This window comes from Desmodus rotundus, chromosome 6, assembly GCF_022682495.2.
Source record: "Desmodus rotundus isolate HL8 chromosome 6, HLdesRot8A.1, whole genome shotgun sequence".
NCBI lineage: Eukaryota > Metazoa > Chordata > Mammalia > Chiroptera > Phyllostomidae > Desmodus > Desmodus rotundus.
In genome coordinates this window covers 19687692-19705458 of record NC_071392.1, presented here as the reverse complement: position 1 = coordinate 19705458, position 17767 = coordinate 19687692, and positions in this window count along the sequence as shown.

Here is a 17767-nt window from a genome sequence, read left to right as displayed (position 1 = left end):
AATGCATTCGAGATCAGGATGTTGAGATCACGCTAATATTCCTGGCTTCATTTCTTATGATAACAAAGATATATGGTTTTTCAAAACAACTTTAGCTTTAGATTTTGTTTTTGTCTTATTTGCAGTATTAGGTTTAAAGAGACACTATTTTAAAAAGAAAAATGCACCCCATCTCAAGATCTATATAAAAAAACCAAGGCTGTATTTTGGATGTGATATAAAATACAATAATAATGTAAGGAGAGATACTTAGAAAAAATGAGATCGATGCTTTTTTCCTTGCACCTAACTTACTAGAATTATTTGAGGATCAGCAGTGCTTCAGAACTGGCAGGACAAACAAGATCCTCTCACTGACAAGTCAAAGGAAATTCTCAGGTTAAAAAGGACTCTTCAGCTGTCGCCTAAGCCATTTCCTCATTTTTGATGACAGCAAATGAGGGTTCATTTTCTCTTTTACAGTGTTATGCCCTTTAGCTAATTCTGAATAAAACTGCCGCACTTGTTTGGTGAGAATACTTTCAACATTCCTTGCTGAACATTTCATTGTTCACAACCAGACCACATTAAGTTCAGAGCATAAAGACAGCTTTCAAAACACAAAGGCACACTAAAAGGAAAACAGAATGATGTGAGATCTTAATGTTAATAATTGCCAGTGCTCTGTCTTGAGTGGTTTGTGAACCTAACCTTACGTTTCTAGTGCCAACTCAGGCTGTGTAATGAGACATTTAGAATAATGATCCTGAACAATTCACTTAAGTTTCACAGACCAAAGATCAACTCATGGTTGAAAACTTTTCCTTGGTACTTTACAGAATTAAGTAATGCTCTCCTCAGGCCAAAACATCGACTGGCGTGCTGTTCACTTCCTGGTAAACATTGCCTAATGTATGGAGAAAATGGCATCTGAAGCATAAAAGAATCGTGATAAATGTTTGACAGTCAGCATAAATAGTCAACAATCACCATTTCTCCTGACTGTATTTGGTGCTATTTCTGTTAAGCAAAATGCTTTCCAAACAGAACGCTTTGCTACTTAAAATTTAATTATAAAAATCTTTTCCTGGGGTTGATTTATAGTTCTCCCAATGGCTCAGTGTCAGCACCCAGCCGTGACTTCAGTTCACGGTCAGCACACGGATAGACAAGTCTCAGGCAGAGACCATATTTATTGAATTATTTCCTATCATGGTCTCATTGAAATGCAAAATGCTTAGTGCTTAGAAAAACCTAAGTCAGTTACCCTAATCTGGAGTTTGCAAGGAGAATGTCAAATGAAATTTCAAGGTCCTGATTTATCTACGTAGGAAATTAATAGCGGAGACTTAGGAGTTTATCAAGGATGTTTTGGCTTGATAATTACAGTCAGTGCTCACAAAAGAAATTTGCATATTTTGTCAGGTATAAAACTTTGTTTTATACCTGACTGTCTCGTTTCTAGTTCATTTGTACTGACTCCTAATTCCTGACTTAGAGTCTAAAGTAGGAAATAAGATGTGACAAAAAGGAGTTTAGACTTAAGAGTGTGAGTGAGAGGTGCTTGTGGGACTTACAACTGGTAATTCCCAGGAGGCTCTGGAACCTGTGGATGTGGTGGAGCAGGAGAGAAACCAGGGCTAAAGATGCAGACTTGTGTCAGAAGCTATGTAAGTGGGAAGGGAAAACCCGCCATGTGGAAGAGTAAAGATGCATGAGGAAAGAAACCTTTTAGGATGGATAGAAGGGAAGTGCATGAACAGAAGGGAAAATAGAGGACAAGAACAGGGCATGGCATCAAAGAAGCCAAGGGAGGATAAGAGTTCAAGGAGCAGAGATTTGCCCACAGCATCATCAGATGGTGTGGAGCTGTCAGGTGGGAGAAGTATCCCAAAAACTCTGGATTAAGAGATCATGGGTGACAGGAACTTCAGTGGCATGGTGTGACTGGTCAGTGACCAACCAGAGGCAGTCTTCCAGTTAGCCTGACTGTGTAGAGAAAGAAAGAAACAACCCAAGTGCAAGGGCAAAATGCAGGATGGAAGATGATTTTCTCTTTGAAAGAATAGAGAACCCTCATCTTATGCCCTTAGAGAATAGTCAAAGGTAAGGAGGCCACGATATTCCTCATTCTTACTCCGGATCAAGCAGTAACACCTTCTGTCTGGTAAACTACTTAGATTTCTCTTAATGAAGCTTCTAAAAATAATGCAGGAGTCAGACAAAAGGAAGGCATGAAAGACCAATACACAATTTCTTCCTAAGAAAGTGGTATGACCTTACTGGAAAAGCGGAAATTCTGGCAGAAGCCTAACTTGGAAAGGCAAAGGTACAGCTTGCAAATATGCCTCTGGGGTCCCCTTTGCCAATGTAGAACAGCATCCAGATGTGGTAACTCTGGGAAGCCCAATAAACAGAAACCGCAAGATAAAATTCATGGACATCAGAGCTTCTCCTGACAGAAGGCATTATTTCTTCCCCAATTTTCACCAGCACCACCAACAAAAAAAATACTTTAACCTATTCTTATATTTTCTTTTTTCTGGAGACAATTTTCAGTTGGACTTACATTGAAGATACTATCTTTCCGAAAAGCTCTGAAAAGACTTTTAATATTAACTTTAAATTTGATACCAATTTAGAAAACACTCATGACTCAGGTAATTGGTGTACCTGTAATATGCTACATTATTTGATAATCTTTATGGTATAAATAAAAATTACTGACAAAAGTAATGTTGCCTTTGAACAGCTTTTCTATAGGCATTATATTTAAACAACTATAATTTTATAGCAATTTACCTTATATGTCCTCAGTTTCTTGAATTACTGATAGATGTCTTCTAAATAAGTTATCTCTCCAGATTCCCCACTTCAGTTTCAAATGCCCAAATTTATAGTGTGAACCCCAGAAAGAAGACACCTCCTAAGAAAGGCTCCTGGTGGCTCACTAGGCTAAAACAAAACAAAACAAAAAGCAAAAAAATAGAGCCTAGCAGCCATTTCTATACAGGGGCCTCTCATCCAAACCACACTTCAGGGAGAGGCCTGCACTGAACTGCCTGCCTCTGAACGGAAGGGCCCTGGCTGAGCTGAAACGTCAAAGTTGTCCTGTCTGAGAAAGCAGAGCGGGAGCAGGGCAGCCCAGCACAGGGCGCAGCTGTCTAGGCAGAGAGAGGCCTGGCCCAGTGCAGCCTGGCCCTGGCGCTGCTTCACAGCCGCGGTGTTTTTGCAGGCCTGCTGTTATCACAGTTGAGCTGCCTGGCACTAATAAAGTTTCCTTCTTTCTTCGTGGCACCCCACATTGGGGATTCCTGTTGGCATTGAATCGGCACCTATGATCATCAGTCATCCGTTGACAATGGCATGGTTCTCTTTAAAGTAGTTTATTAGTACTTTAAAAGTACTTTAGGTACTTTATTAGTACTTTAAAGTAAAGTATTTTGGTAATGATAACACAACAGGATTATAAGTCAATAAGATAGTATATGCAATGTATCTGCCACATAAATGTTTGTTTTTGCTTTTGGTTTTAAAAGAAGAAATAGTCCTTTTGTTTTTTCCCTCCTTAGGAGTGGTACACACTCCGAATAATTTTCTATAGTTAGAAGGCTTTATAGAAAATGTTCTTTCTTAAAAGACTATCATTCAGGTATCTTCTCACTGGCAAACAATTATGGGTTAAGATATGTTGATTTCTTGTGCTTTGAGGAAAATTTTAAAGCAGGAGGACCCAGTAAATGAGAAGGTTTTAACCCTTTTAAAAGAAGCTGGCTTTTCCCACGTGAACTGACCTTTATCACAAAAACACTGTATTCCTGCTGAATAGGCTAATTTCATGCATTTTTCTGTTCTCAGAATGACCTGGAACTCTAAATATAACCATGAACACAATATGTCTATAGCACAATAAAGACATTTAATTTAGTGTTTTCTCGTGGAATTGGGAATGTTTATTCAATGCATCTTAGTGGGGTAGTTACCTCTGACCATCTGCATAAGTCTTTTTTTAATTTTTATTTTTTAATTCTGGTAAAATATACATAACATAAAATTTGCTATTTCAACCATCTTTAAGTGTATGATTGAGTGGCATCAAATACATTCACATTGTTGTACACCCATTGCCCTCATGCGTCTGCAGACCTTTCTCATGGTTCCGGGCTGAAGCTCTGCACCCATTAAGCACAAACTTCCCTTCCCTCCTCCTCCCATCCCCTGGCAACCACCATTTTACTTCCTGTCTCTACGAATTTGACTGCTCTAGGTACATCATATAAGTGAGATCAGATACTATTTGTACTCTTGTGATTAGCATGATTTTCTCAAGTGCCATCTATGTTTTAGCATGCATAATTTTCTTTGTTAAGGCCAAATAATATTCCATTAATATATAGATTCAATGGATAGTGTTTCAAAACATGCTTTGTAAAATAAGCTATAGGGACATACTGTCTAAAAACATTATAAAAAACTAAAAATTGAATTGTTAAATTGTGCAAAACTATTTGAAGGTGTGAAGTCCTAAAAATACACACTAATTGGCTTTCTGACAAGATTTATACTTTTCTAACTGGAGAGATGGAATAATAAAGAATTTAAACTATATACATATATAATCTTTTAGGTAATTTTAATCTTTTAAAATTAATGGTTTTGGCATGAGGGAAGAGAGACAATGGTTGCCCAGCATTGTGAATGCACTAAGTTCCATTGAAAGGTACACTTCAAAGTGGTTAATTCTTAATTTTACCTCAATGAAGAAAAGTGCTACGATGATGGAAATTTTCTTTAACTTTTACTAGTTTTGTATTTTTACTTCAAACATCTCATGTGTTGGTAAATAATGTTGATACTTTTATATTACAGTTAAAAGGACTAATTTAATATTACAGTTAATTATTGTTCATAAAAGCAAAGAGGCAGGAAATAAGCTTTGGGGAAATGCCTTTGCACAAATGGTTCTCTCTGCTCAGAATATTCTGCAAAGGCTGTCCATTGGCAGAGTCCAGCTCATTGGCCATTTTATTATAGAAGCCTTCCCCATTGCCCAAAAGTAAGTTCCCCCTTGCTTGTACCTCTGGCTAACCTTACGTCTGCTAAATTGAATGCTCTTTGAGGACAAGCTCATGCTTTCTTCCTCATTGTATTTATCAGCCATGCCCAGTCAATGCTGCTTACATTAAAATGCATTGATTTGTAGTTATTAAAATTGATTTTTCTTGCTCAACTGGGCTTTGCAAACCATTGTTTCATTACAATTATTTCTCAAATGTTCCATTCATTTGGAAGAAAGAAGGTGGACATAGAAACCTAAAACTGGATCTGGCTAGTTGGAAAGACATTTTTTAATTTGTTCATTGTCTTTTTTTTTTTTTAAGAAACAGCATCTCTTATTGCTTTACCATGAAATTAGCTGCTAGCAATTTCTTTCTTTTATTATTTTAAAGCAAAAATATTTTCTCAATTTCTCTCCTATGTCTTCTTGGTCTACTCATCATAAACAAAGCAATTCAATTTTCCAACATATATAAAGCACTGGGCAATATCCTGTTGATGGCAGTCGCTGTTCTTCAAAGGCTTTATGGTCCATATGAATCAGCCATAAAGACACAAACTCATTTAAGGACAACAGTGAGACAGTTATCCAATGCAGTTATAAGCAATAGAATACATGGGTCATAACACAACTATTTATAAAATAGTTTCTTCCATTCTATATGTCAAATTATCCCCAATGAAACAAAACATCAAGGAGAATGAGTCAGTATGTAGTACCAGAAACTGAGCTGTGAGAAGTGGCACAGTTGAAATAGCTGCAGATAAAGACTGAGAAACAAGACGTCCTGGACAGAGACAAAAAGATGAAGGTGTCATGGTTGACAAGGAAGGAAATTCTTGTTTGGAAAACAAAGAAAATCTGCATCTCTCAGAAAAGATTAGAAAGGTCTGAAGAAGTAGATAATGACAAGATACATGTAATGGAATTGCAAATTTACTCACAGCTTCACTCAGATTTGAAAAGAAAATACAGCCTCTGCACTGCTCTGCAACAGTCAGATCATCTTGGTGATACGCACCTACAGCGTAGGAGAAAAAAAAGAGCCTACAATTTGATCTCATGTAGAACTAAATTCACTATATTAATCTCTGGTAAAAATGAGTAGTATCTTAGAGGCTCTCTTCTTCATCCTTTTCAGAAATGGTTTTTGCAGTTTTAGAGTGTGTGGCTGATTTGGTATCATAGAGGCTGTGGGAAGGGGTCGACTCTGGAAACCCTCTGGCCTCTGTCGTGAGTGGCTGGCCTGGCCTGCTGCCGGGGCCAATGGAAGGACATCCAGAGCATCTGAGCAGTGTTCAGGCATCCGCTGTGGAAGCATGAGATGAGCTCAGGGTCTGAACACCCTGGACTAGGTCAGGGCACAGTCATCTTCCTGCTGACTCAGCCCCACTAAGCTTCAGCACTTGACTGCTTGGCTACTGAGCCTTGACTTCTGAGCTCTGTAGAGCAGCCCCCAGCCTAACTCTCGACTTTCTTCCACAAGTTCTCCTTAGAAAAGGCCAGCATTTGTAGGTCCTATTTGTGACACACAGGAAACAGATTTAGAAGAAAGACAAACTCAGGTCTTCTCTCTGCCTAATTACTCTTCACCACCAAGTGTATCTGCTATGTCGGACCCAGATTGATAGGAGAGCTTTTGAGAGCATCTCATCTCATGTCACACACAGTTTCCCAGTAGGACTTCCTCTGCAAAGGGGAGAAGCAGACATGAGTTTGTCTCTGGCTTCCTCTACCTACCCTTCTCCTTCTCTTCCATCAAGTCTTGGAGCAAAAAGGGTAAGATTTTCCTTCTTCCTTTTTCTGACTAGAAACTTTTTTTTTCAAACCTGTGATCAATCTTGCTAGGCCAGTCTCTAAAAGTTTTTAAGGGATAAATAAATTAATTTAGGAAATCCTTTCAAAATCTGGCTTTCAAGCCGGCATCTGTCTATTTCCTTTCTGCTACAAATCTCCTAATTTTTCCTAAATTCACATGTCTAAGGAAACAACTATTCACAAGGAAATGCAAAACATGAGTACATTACATTTCTCAAAATATTATATCCATTATGTTTAGTCTCATATGCTATTCTTTCTCTAACAGTAAAACAAAAGACTAGGTTATATACTTCTGTGCTTTTAACATTTTCCATAGGAGAAAATGGAAGTTTGTTTGACTTCTGACCTTCTAATGACCTTTCTTTTTTTTTTAAGACATTATATTTTTTAGAGCAGTTTTAGGTTTATAATGAAAGGATTAGAAGGACGCACATAGATTTCCCATACAGCCCCCTGTCCCCATGCGTGCCTAGCCATGCATTCTCAACCTCCGTCTCCGGAATGGTACATTTTTACCAAGAATAAACCTATATTAACACATCATAATCACCCAAAGTCATAGCTGACTTTAGAATTCACTCTCGGTATTTTACATTCTGTGGGTTTAGACAAATGTATAATGACATATATAATCATTATAATTTCATTGCCCTAAAGTGCCTTTTCTTTTCATTATTTTTTTCCATGTTTACATATATTTTGTTCCGGGTAACTAATGTTATTGATATTTCTTAGTTTTCTGATGCTCTAAAAACAATGTTTCCTTTTACTTACTAAGTTGCTCATATTAATTTCTGCATCATAAAGATAAAATCTAATGGAGTTTGTGAAACTTTTGAACCAAATACACTAGCATTTATATGCCTCTTTGAGCTCCATTGTGTTTCTTTATTTTCTTTAGGGCACTTCAGTTCACAGCGGTGATTTTAATTCAAATATTTGCCTTCCAAGATGCTGGTTCCACCATTTATAATCCATATCCTACCTCTCCTTAGAGTACTGCTTGGTGTGATCTGCAAACCTAAAGAAGATGCCTTTTATTTTCTTAATGGTGTTTGATTATGTTCCCCTATTGAGGTTTTGGTGATGAGACAGATTTTATAAATGTTTATAGTAACGTATGTTTCATTTTTTCTGAGCTCCTTTAGTAGAGCTGGTATTTCCACACTAGTTGTTTCTGAACACAAAGTATAGCTGCATTTTTGGCCAAGGGAAAATTTAAACTTGAGGTTAAGCACTGCAAACTGAATTCAGAGTAAGTGGACCAAAAATTCAACTGTGCGACTTAATCATTTAAGAAGTGATAGACACTGTTTTGACTACAAGTACCAGTCATACCAGTGGGAAAGGACGTTTGAACTAGAAGGTGTAGATACAAACTCATTTTAATTTCTCTGCATCTTCCTTGATGGTTTTCATCAATTTCTATGTAGAGCAACTTCTGTGGTTACTCACTTCTGAAATTTTAAATGTCGAGAAATACCAGACATCACCTTGGTCTCCAAAGTGTGATTGTTTTGGGGGTATGTGGTTTCATACCCAACTGACTCATTCTGCCAAGAACCTTGAGAATGTCAGTCTAGTCTAGACATTTCAGTCTTAATGATTGATAGACCAACTGTGGTATAAGATTATATATCATTAGAAAGAGGATGTGGGTGTAACATAGTACAAATATTATATACTTAAACCCACAAAACTTTGCCTAGTCATTTCCTCTGCTAAACCATTCCTACCATTTTTATTATCACTTATATCAATAACTGTTCATCAGGAAACCTTATATCTTTAAAATAATCTCTGCCTGTCCTATTTGTATTTCCAGCATGTGCTCCAAGGCCTGCCTTAGTAGCTCCAGTAAAAATCTATTATTGAATGAATACTGACTTCAAAGGACTAACAAGAAAAGCCACTGGAAGTGCAGCTTTTAGACTTTTCTCCAGCTCTTCTCTCCCTCAATCTTTTCTCTAAGTACCGGTCGTCCTTAATATCTTCTAGGAATTTGTCATTGATTTTCACAATATTCTCCTATTTTATCATCTGGCAGATATGAAAATAGCTATGAATATCAGTATAAATGTTATTATCATAAGATTTTTTAAATAGGAAAATCAAGTTTAATTGTAAACTATCGCGTAACTTTAGAGGAATATCTTTGGGAATAGCAGTCAATTTAGCATAAATAAATTTGTTAGTGGTGCTCAAAGCAATTAAAATGGAAGTTTGGAAAACTGGATGTTAATATTACCCCCTGCTATCCCTTTCACGCAGCTCCGATCTTTAGAAGGTCTTTAGAGTTTGGAATCAACTGGAAAATACATTTTGAATCCTATAGGCCTCTCATGAAATAGTTTGATGAACATGATATAGAAGAATATATACCAAAGCCATAGCCTACCAAAAATTAAATGTATATGTATTTTTTCTCTTTAGTGAGAAAAGGTTAATTCTGCATGTGGTAAGAATAGCAAATTCTTTTAGAATCACTAAAGGTAGCATCCTTTAGAAGAATAGGACAATGGGAAGCGCCTATTTGCCTGGGTGGGGGAAGGATTGATTATGAGAGTACCTTTTGGGTTTCAAGAATGGAAAAAAAAGGAAACTGCCAGGGCTTTGGCTGGACCAAATTCAGGACTGCTATTTAGATGATAAGCCTGTATCAGTTGTGAAAGTATAAATATTTCTGTGCTAGCGAGCTGGTTCCCCGCTGTATTGGCCCTGGTTCTTTTCCTGGACATAGAAGCCCTCCTTTCAATCAAGCCATTAACTGAAGTGGCCTCCAGGAATCTTCTTCAGTTGCAGGGCTTGCTTTAGTTCTGATTCATCTAGGCCCATGCAGTGTCACCCACTGAGACATTCTGAGTTCATGTCTGCCAAACATAATGCAGAAGAATGCCCTTTATGGCAAACCCGAATGAACGTTCCGGCCAGCACCTAAGGTAACAGGCAAAGCAGAGGACTCAGTCCCCGGCCACTACGACAAGGCCCGTGGCTGAGGTACAGCATCGGCTGTCACAACTCTAGTACTCCACTAGAGGGATACCACTGCCACCCAGTTACTCAGGCACAACTGCCATCATGTTTTGAAGCTACCAGCCCCCACAAACCCTGTGCCTGTGGCATTGGTCCACCACACACAAACCCCCACAGCTTAAGCTGTACACTTCATGCCCATAAAGGTACAGGGAGTAGAAAGATCTTCAGCCTCCATGGTCGAGGTGATTTTTGGAAAACATTCTACAAGCATGACGTCGGCGGGACATCCGCCCCATTGAGAGGGTGTGATGCTGATAGCCTAGCCCACAACTTGCCGAGGCCAACCTTGAATGTCCCACCAGAGCATCTCCCTGGCAGACTGGGTATCACTACAGGAGCAAGCTGGTCTGGACTGCCCCATGAAACACACAGGAGCACCAGGAATTGTGGACAATTAAGACACATTATTTCTTCTTGAACTCTATTTAAATAAAATGCTGAAGAAAAACCCATGTTCTCATTTGGAAAAAACGTTTTTTCCCTCTTCTTAATATTGTATCATCTTTTTTTTTTCTTTTCTTTTGAGTAAGGATCTTAAGAATCTATTACCTTTTTTTCCTGGTCCAGTTTTTTTTTTTCTCCCTGTATAGTGCTTATGTCTTCTTGATCCTTAGATTCTTAGGTCCTTGTTAGGTTTGTTTTGTTGTTGGTGTTGTTTTTTGAAGATTGTATTTATTAATTTTCTGAGAGAGGGGAAGGGAGGGAGAAAGAAGAGAACATCGATGTGAAAGAGAAACATCAGTCAGCAGCCTCTCGTATACACGCCATCCAGGGACCTTTTGCTTTGCAGGACACAACCAACCAACTAAGCCACACCAGTCAGGGCTTAGCTCCTTGTTCTTAACCAGTCATTGTAGATAAAGCAATGGTCTCTCAAAAATGGCCGTGCTCTGATTCCTGGAACCTATAAATAAATATATGTTACACAGCAGAGGGAATTAGGTTGCAGAGGGAATTAAGGTTGTTTATCAGCTGAATCTGAGATAGGAAGATTATTTTGTATTCTTTGGGTTGGCCCCATCTAATTCCAGTCCTTAGCAGAGAAACTTTCGAGGCTGGCATCAGAAAGAGAGGCATGATGTTGGAATAATGGCCAGAAAGATGAGACTTAACAAGGATGTGACCCACCATTGCTGGCTTTAATGGTGGAAGAAGTGGGTCATGAATCAAATAATGTGATCAGCCTCCAAAAGCTGGAAATAGACTCCTCCCTGGAGCCTCTGGAAAGGAATGCAGCCCACCCAACACCTTGATTTTTCGCCCAGTGAGAGTCATGTTGAACTTCTAACCCATGGAACTATAAAAATTTGTATACCTTAAGCCACTAACGTTGTGGAAATTTGATACAGCCACTGTAGAAAGCTAGTATACTACCACTCCACCATGCAAACAAACAAACAAACAAAAATCAAAAACAAAACAAAACAAAAAAACTAAATAAGTTTGTGATAATGATTCAGCTCTCTTGGGCCACAATCTCAGGGGCCAAGTGGGAAAAAGCCCTCCCCCTCAATTCCCTTTCAGTTTGAGAGATTTTTCTGTCATTGTCGGTCTCAGTCTGGGCTCTCACTGACAAAGTTCCTGCAGTCATTAAGAAAACTGTCAGGGTGAGATATGCTGGAAGACACAACAGAGAAATACAACACCCTCTGAAGCTCTGCGAGTCCTAGAGTGAAGCTGAAGCTCTCGAAAGAGAAATTCGCACTCTCTTGTCCAGTTTTTATTCGCAATGTCTATCAGTTGGGATTTGCCCGTCACTAGTGACACTCATCTGAGGCCTTTCAAGAAGCCCACGTAAGCCGTGTCTGTGGGAGAGTCTGCACTTGACAGATAGGACTGTGTTTAGAAGCAACAGTTGTAAGTCATACATTTTCTTTCCCATCATCTCGGATCCTTGTTGTTCAACATTACAGTCTTGTCCTAGGAATAGCAAATCCCAAAAGGGCCTGTCTGGCCATCTTGACAGAAAGTCAAAAGGAGAGTGGCCCTGAAGCACAATTTCATTGTCAAAGGGGCTGGGGTGGTAGAAGATGGTGGTGGATCTGTTTTTGGGTTTTTTTAATACATACAAATGCATCCTTAAGAGTTGGAGGGATACCTGAGAGTGGGATATAAGGTTTGGGGGCTAATTTCCTACCTTCAACCAACAGATGTTTAAGCAATTGTAATTCAGATATTTTTTAAAAATCTAAATTTATTTTGTGTTCCACAATATAGATATGGGTTATAGTGTGGGAGACACACCAGGTTGTTATGATAAGTATAAGATGCATCCTTATCAAGGACCCTAGAATGGAACTAAATTATGTTTGGGATGATCTACTGAGACGGATAGAGGTCGGCAGATGGGTATGGATTCTCAAATATTACTTCCGCTTTGAAGGAACCAGCAAACTGTGGTGAGACTGAAATTAAAGAAATCAAGCCCACAGGCTGATTTCATACACCCAGCTGGTATAGATAGGACTTCTAGAATGATTATCAGAAAAAAAAATTAGGAATGCAGTTTAACCAAAGCTTACTGAATGAGTTCATTACTTGAGACCATCAGCTAGATTCTAGTATAGAAAGTGATCTTCAAGTCCCCTCACTTCTACAGTAAATTTTTAGAAAGATTATTTTTTGAGAAATTGAGTCATGTTTGCTCTGACGTGTGGCCTGAATCTAGCCTGAATAACCTCCCTATAATCCAAAGCTGGGCCTAACTTCTATTGGAGAAACCACATCGAAATTCATTTTCCTCCTTTGCAACCCCACTGCCTTTTTGTCATTCTGATTGGTGTTTGTTTGTTTATTTGTTTTGCCTTCTTGTATTCCAAATGCTGATTTGATTCTCAGCTTCATCTACAGTACTGTTGATTTTTCTGTAAATTATTCATTTCAGTTAGCATATCCTACATTTCTGACTGGTTATTTTTTATGGTTTCCATGTCCTTCTTTATGCTGTTGAAGTTCTCACTAAGTTCATTGAGCATCCTTATAACCAGTGTTTTGAATTCTGCATCTAGTAGATTACTTGTCTCCATTTTATTTAGTTCTTTTTCTGGAGATTTGTCCTGTTCTTTCATTTGGGAAATATTTCTTTGCCTCCTCATTTTGGCAGCCTCCTTGTGTTTGTTTCTATGTATTCAGTAGGGCTGCCATGTCTCTCAGTCTTAATAGAGTGGACTTACAGAGTGGGTGTTCTGTAGTTGTGTAGCTGCACAGCCCCTAACCACCCAAGCTGGGCGCTGGAGGTGTGCCCCCTCCCCTGTATGGGCTGTGTACACCCTCCTTTTGTAATTAAGTCTTGATTGCTGCTGGTACATCAATGGGAGGGATTTAGCCCCAGGATGTTTTTCTGCAAGGACTGGCTGGGACCACTGACCACCAACCACTGTGGAGAATCAGCTGTGCAGGCGCCCATCCCACAGACCAGGACTTACTTCAGCGGGGCTCTGGTGCCCTCTGAGTCTGCCTGAGTGTGTCGCTGGTGGAGGTAGTTGGCACTTCAGAGTGGTCTGAAGCTGCCCATCTGGTGTGCTGGCTATGGGGCATCCTGAGAGGTGCAGGACAAGGTCAGCTACCTCCTGTCCCCTGCCTTGGAGTCTGGGGCCACCGGGCATGAGCTACAGAGGGATCGGATTCCTGCTTATGCACATTTTAAGCTGAACATTAGCATCTATATGAAAGTTGTTAAAAACATGGCCATTTGCATCCCACATTAGATTTTAGCTCCTGTAGGTAACTACTCTGACTTATTACTACTTTTATGATATTGTAGCTAAAAACAATACTATCTAAAAAAATCCTAGGAGCTGCATAATACACAAAATAAATTTTTAAAAAATCACTGACTGCTTTGAAAAACTATTCATATTTTCTAGCTTTCACAAAATCCATAATGCATGAAGTTTTTAAGATGCATTTTTTAAACCAAAAGGGGTTAAATAAAGAAAAATTGAAAGAAGGAGGAAGAGAAAAACAAGAAAAGCTTCCTCTGTTCATTCTTAATTTTATCATTGCATTTTGTATTGCTCTTTACAAGTAATGGTGTCTTAGGCGGAAAAGGATTAGGTAACATAGATTTTGAAGGATAAAAGTTTTCTTACAGATCATCCACTCCAAGCTCTTTGTTTTACAGATGTAGAAACTAAGGCATAAAGATGAGGCAGGAATGGCCCAGTGGTTTTTAATCTGATATTGGCAGATTAACTTTTTGACGAAGGATTTGCAGTTTTCTTCAAATACAACATTCTTCCAGAAAATCAGATACATATGCTTCTGTTTCTTATAATGGTATCTTTATTTCCTAGGGAGTCTCTCAATGTGACAGGAAGCGCTTTTCCTAAAGCTATGAATAATAGCCTCGATGCCTTGTCAGGCATAGTAAGCACAGTGCAGGGAACAATACCACTGTGCCCTCCAGGAGTTAATGAGCCTCCCAAGGCTACTCATTTACTAAGAGGGAGTAGCTCAGAATTCAGGAAGATTAGCTTCTTCTTTATTATAACAGTGCCCCTTTATTTTGTTAACCTAATGCCCCTAACATTTCCCGCTATTATGCTTCTTTCCTTCCTTTTATACTCAAAGTCCTTAAATGACTCCTATATGCTTACTACCTCCCTTCACTTTACCTTTCACTCCTTAATTTGCTTTTTGGCTGTTTTCCATAAAACAATAGTCTGAGTGTTAGGGACTTGTCTGCCGGACAAATTCGATTGTCTTTTCTGAATTTTCTCCTTCTTGATTCTTTTGTTTTACTGTAGCCCTTCCTGAAATTCTTGTATCACCTGAATTCTGTAACCCTCAACAACCACCTTCCTGACCACTCCCCCAATTACACTTCATCCTTCTCTCCCTTCCCTGTGACTATTTCTGGGGCTCACTGGTTTTCTCACTCTTTCCACAAATTTACTGATGTCGATAGCTTGAATAATCACATTCACGTGGATGTTCCCCAAATCTTGGTCTCTAGTCCTGATCTCTAATGAATATTCTAATCTAGTAATCCCACTTCTCTTAGATCTCTCACCATATCCTAATTGAACATACCCAAAAATAAAATCGTCTTTCCACTAAGTTGTGCCCCTTTCCAACATGCCATTTAAAAAAAATAAAACTACAAATCTCTAATTCTTTGCAATTCAGCCACTTTTGCTCCTACTTTAAAAACACATTTGAAGTGTAAAATATTTTATTTTTTTCCCGTGTTTTCTTAGTGAATGCCTCTATTTCTGGACTTGCTGTCATCAGTTGTAGAGTGTAGAATCCATCCATCCATCCGCTGACCCACTATCATCCCTTGGTTAATTAATCTTCCTCCAGACAAACCGACTTATAAATGGTCTGTACAAGAAACCCTCATTGCCAGGTGTTCCTGAATTACGTATATTAAGTCTTCCTGAGTGTATTAAGTAGTTCCAATTGGTAGTATTCCAAGTCCTCACCTGCTTCTAACCTGACTTTATTCTCAATTGAGCACCACACACTTAACTTTTCTGTGACAGGGGGTGAGATCAATACAGTGGAGACCAGCCAGTCCTTTATTCTTAACTGGGTTGGGAGCAACTCAGTGAGGAATAAAACACGTGGAGAAAAATATCCACTCACAGTGCTAGTTTCTGTAATAGTATTCTGATACCAAGGTCATCCTCACTCAAAAAAAAAACTATTAATTTCTAATCTCTAGTTGTCAATTCTAGACTTTGCCAAAGAGTCACTTCCTTTTACGTAGTACAGCTTCCAATAACAGCATTGGCCACACTGCTTAGAGAGGCTAGCTTCTGTGCCAAATCTATGCATGGTCCTGTGGAATTTATTGCTGCAATCTTTTTTAAAAAGCCAAGTGTGGGTAATCATCTCAGGGAGTAGGCATTTATACTGTAACCCGAGAAAAATTTTAGTAATCTATTATTTTTATGTAGTTTTTCAGTTCTGTTGTTCCATAAGCACATTGATTCCCCACCTTATGGATTCATACCTCTGAGAAATGTTGAGCTACCACTATGGGACGCCAGGTTCTTCGGTTCTGAGAATAAAATGTTAAATATGCTAGACACAGACTCTGCCCTCCTAGAGCGGGGAAGACAGACACTGAGCAAGCAATTACAGAGCAGTTTGAGGAGTATCATGAGGGGGAAGTGCAGCGTTCTGTGGGAGCATGCGGTGTTCATATTACCATCACGGTTGCATCCACTACCTGTTGGCAGGGAGAGTGAAATAAAGTTGCTTAACCTCTCAAAGGCTCAGTTCCTCATATGTAAAATTGTAGCCAATAATAACACCTGCTTCATAGATTTGTTACGAGGATTAATTTTTTTCAAAAGCACCCAGTGCAGTGTTTAGCACATAATAAGCACCCAATAAATGCTAACTGCAATAATAACATAACATAAATTTTATGTTCCACCATGTTACTGTGTTCATTTTCATTTCTACAACTTGAAATTATTTTTTTCTTAATCCTGAAGAGCCATAATTTTTTACTTCTGACTCAGTGCTTATAAATTCTCTAAATGTCCGTTTACTGAATTACTCAAGCATTCTTTTACTCACCAAATATTTACTGGGCGCCCACTCTAAACCAGGCCCTTTGTCAGCCACTAGGGATAAAATACTGAGCACAGCCCATGGGACCCTTGCCCCGAGGAAGCTTAGAGTCTCCTCAGACAGACGGGCATTGAACGAACCATCTGTGAAGAAGTGCAGGATGACAAACTGTCTCAGCGTGTGTATAAATACATTTAAAGATGAAAAAAAAAAAACCAACAGTCTTTTATTGGAACAAAGGCAAACAAGATTCAGGCTATGAAACTGAGAAAGAACTAGTCCCGATATAATGCAAATGTTATACTTTCTCAAGAGCCCCAAATCCTAAAACAAGCACAGTAAAGATCAGTCTTAACACCCAGAATATCGTGTGTCCAATTTCCTTCTGCTTCCTTTTCTGTGAGGTAACTGGCAAAAACACTATTTATTACGATTGAAAACTGGGCTGTTGTACAATGACAATTTAAGTAGGGTCATATGCTTTAGAATGTCACTTCGGCTGAATACTCATGTTGGCATTAGAAATGCACTCTTCTAGTTCAGCCTCACAGCGTAATCCACAGCACACGTGTTTATTTGTTTCTCCAGTGAAGAAAAGTAGGCACATTGAGGAATAAATACACTGAAGTGTTACTTAATTTGTGTCTAGGCATCAGGGCAAAGTCCTTAAGGCTGTGGTCAAGGACATCTATCTTAGTTGTGAGACCTGAGCTGGTCACTGAAATGCTTTAGTGCCCAGTGTCTTCATTAGTAAAGTGGGGTTAATAATAGCATCTTTCTCGAATGGTTAGAATAGACTTTGGCACGTATTGAGAACCTACTAGTGATTAAATGTTAGCTACAGGCTCTGGCTAAGTTTAAATAGAGAAAAATGTATATTAAGTTTAATAGAGAAAAACAAACTATTTGAGGCCACTTAGGGTATGATTTAGGGTGATCAGCTGGACTCGTTTGCCAGGGTCTGGGTTTTACCTGACATACAGGACTTTCAGTGCTTACGGGACAGTCCCAGACAAATAGGGCAGTTGGTTACACTAAGTGTCCATTCCCATGTGAGTTATACAGAAGGCTATACAGTAGACCCAAAGGGATCATCCTCTGTTTACATGACACCACCTATCTGACACGGGGATGACTGATACTGTTTTCTGCAAGCTAAATCACAAGGAGCAGTGACAAATGTGGTGATGAATCAAGCATCATGATAAGCCTAATTTAGGGTACCTAAGTTTCTTGAATTTTTGTTCTTGAATTTTGAATTGTTCTTTAGTGTTTAGGCCTCACAAGCAGAAGGCGGGGGAGTAATGCATGGGTCCTCGGCACATCTGAACTAGCTACACA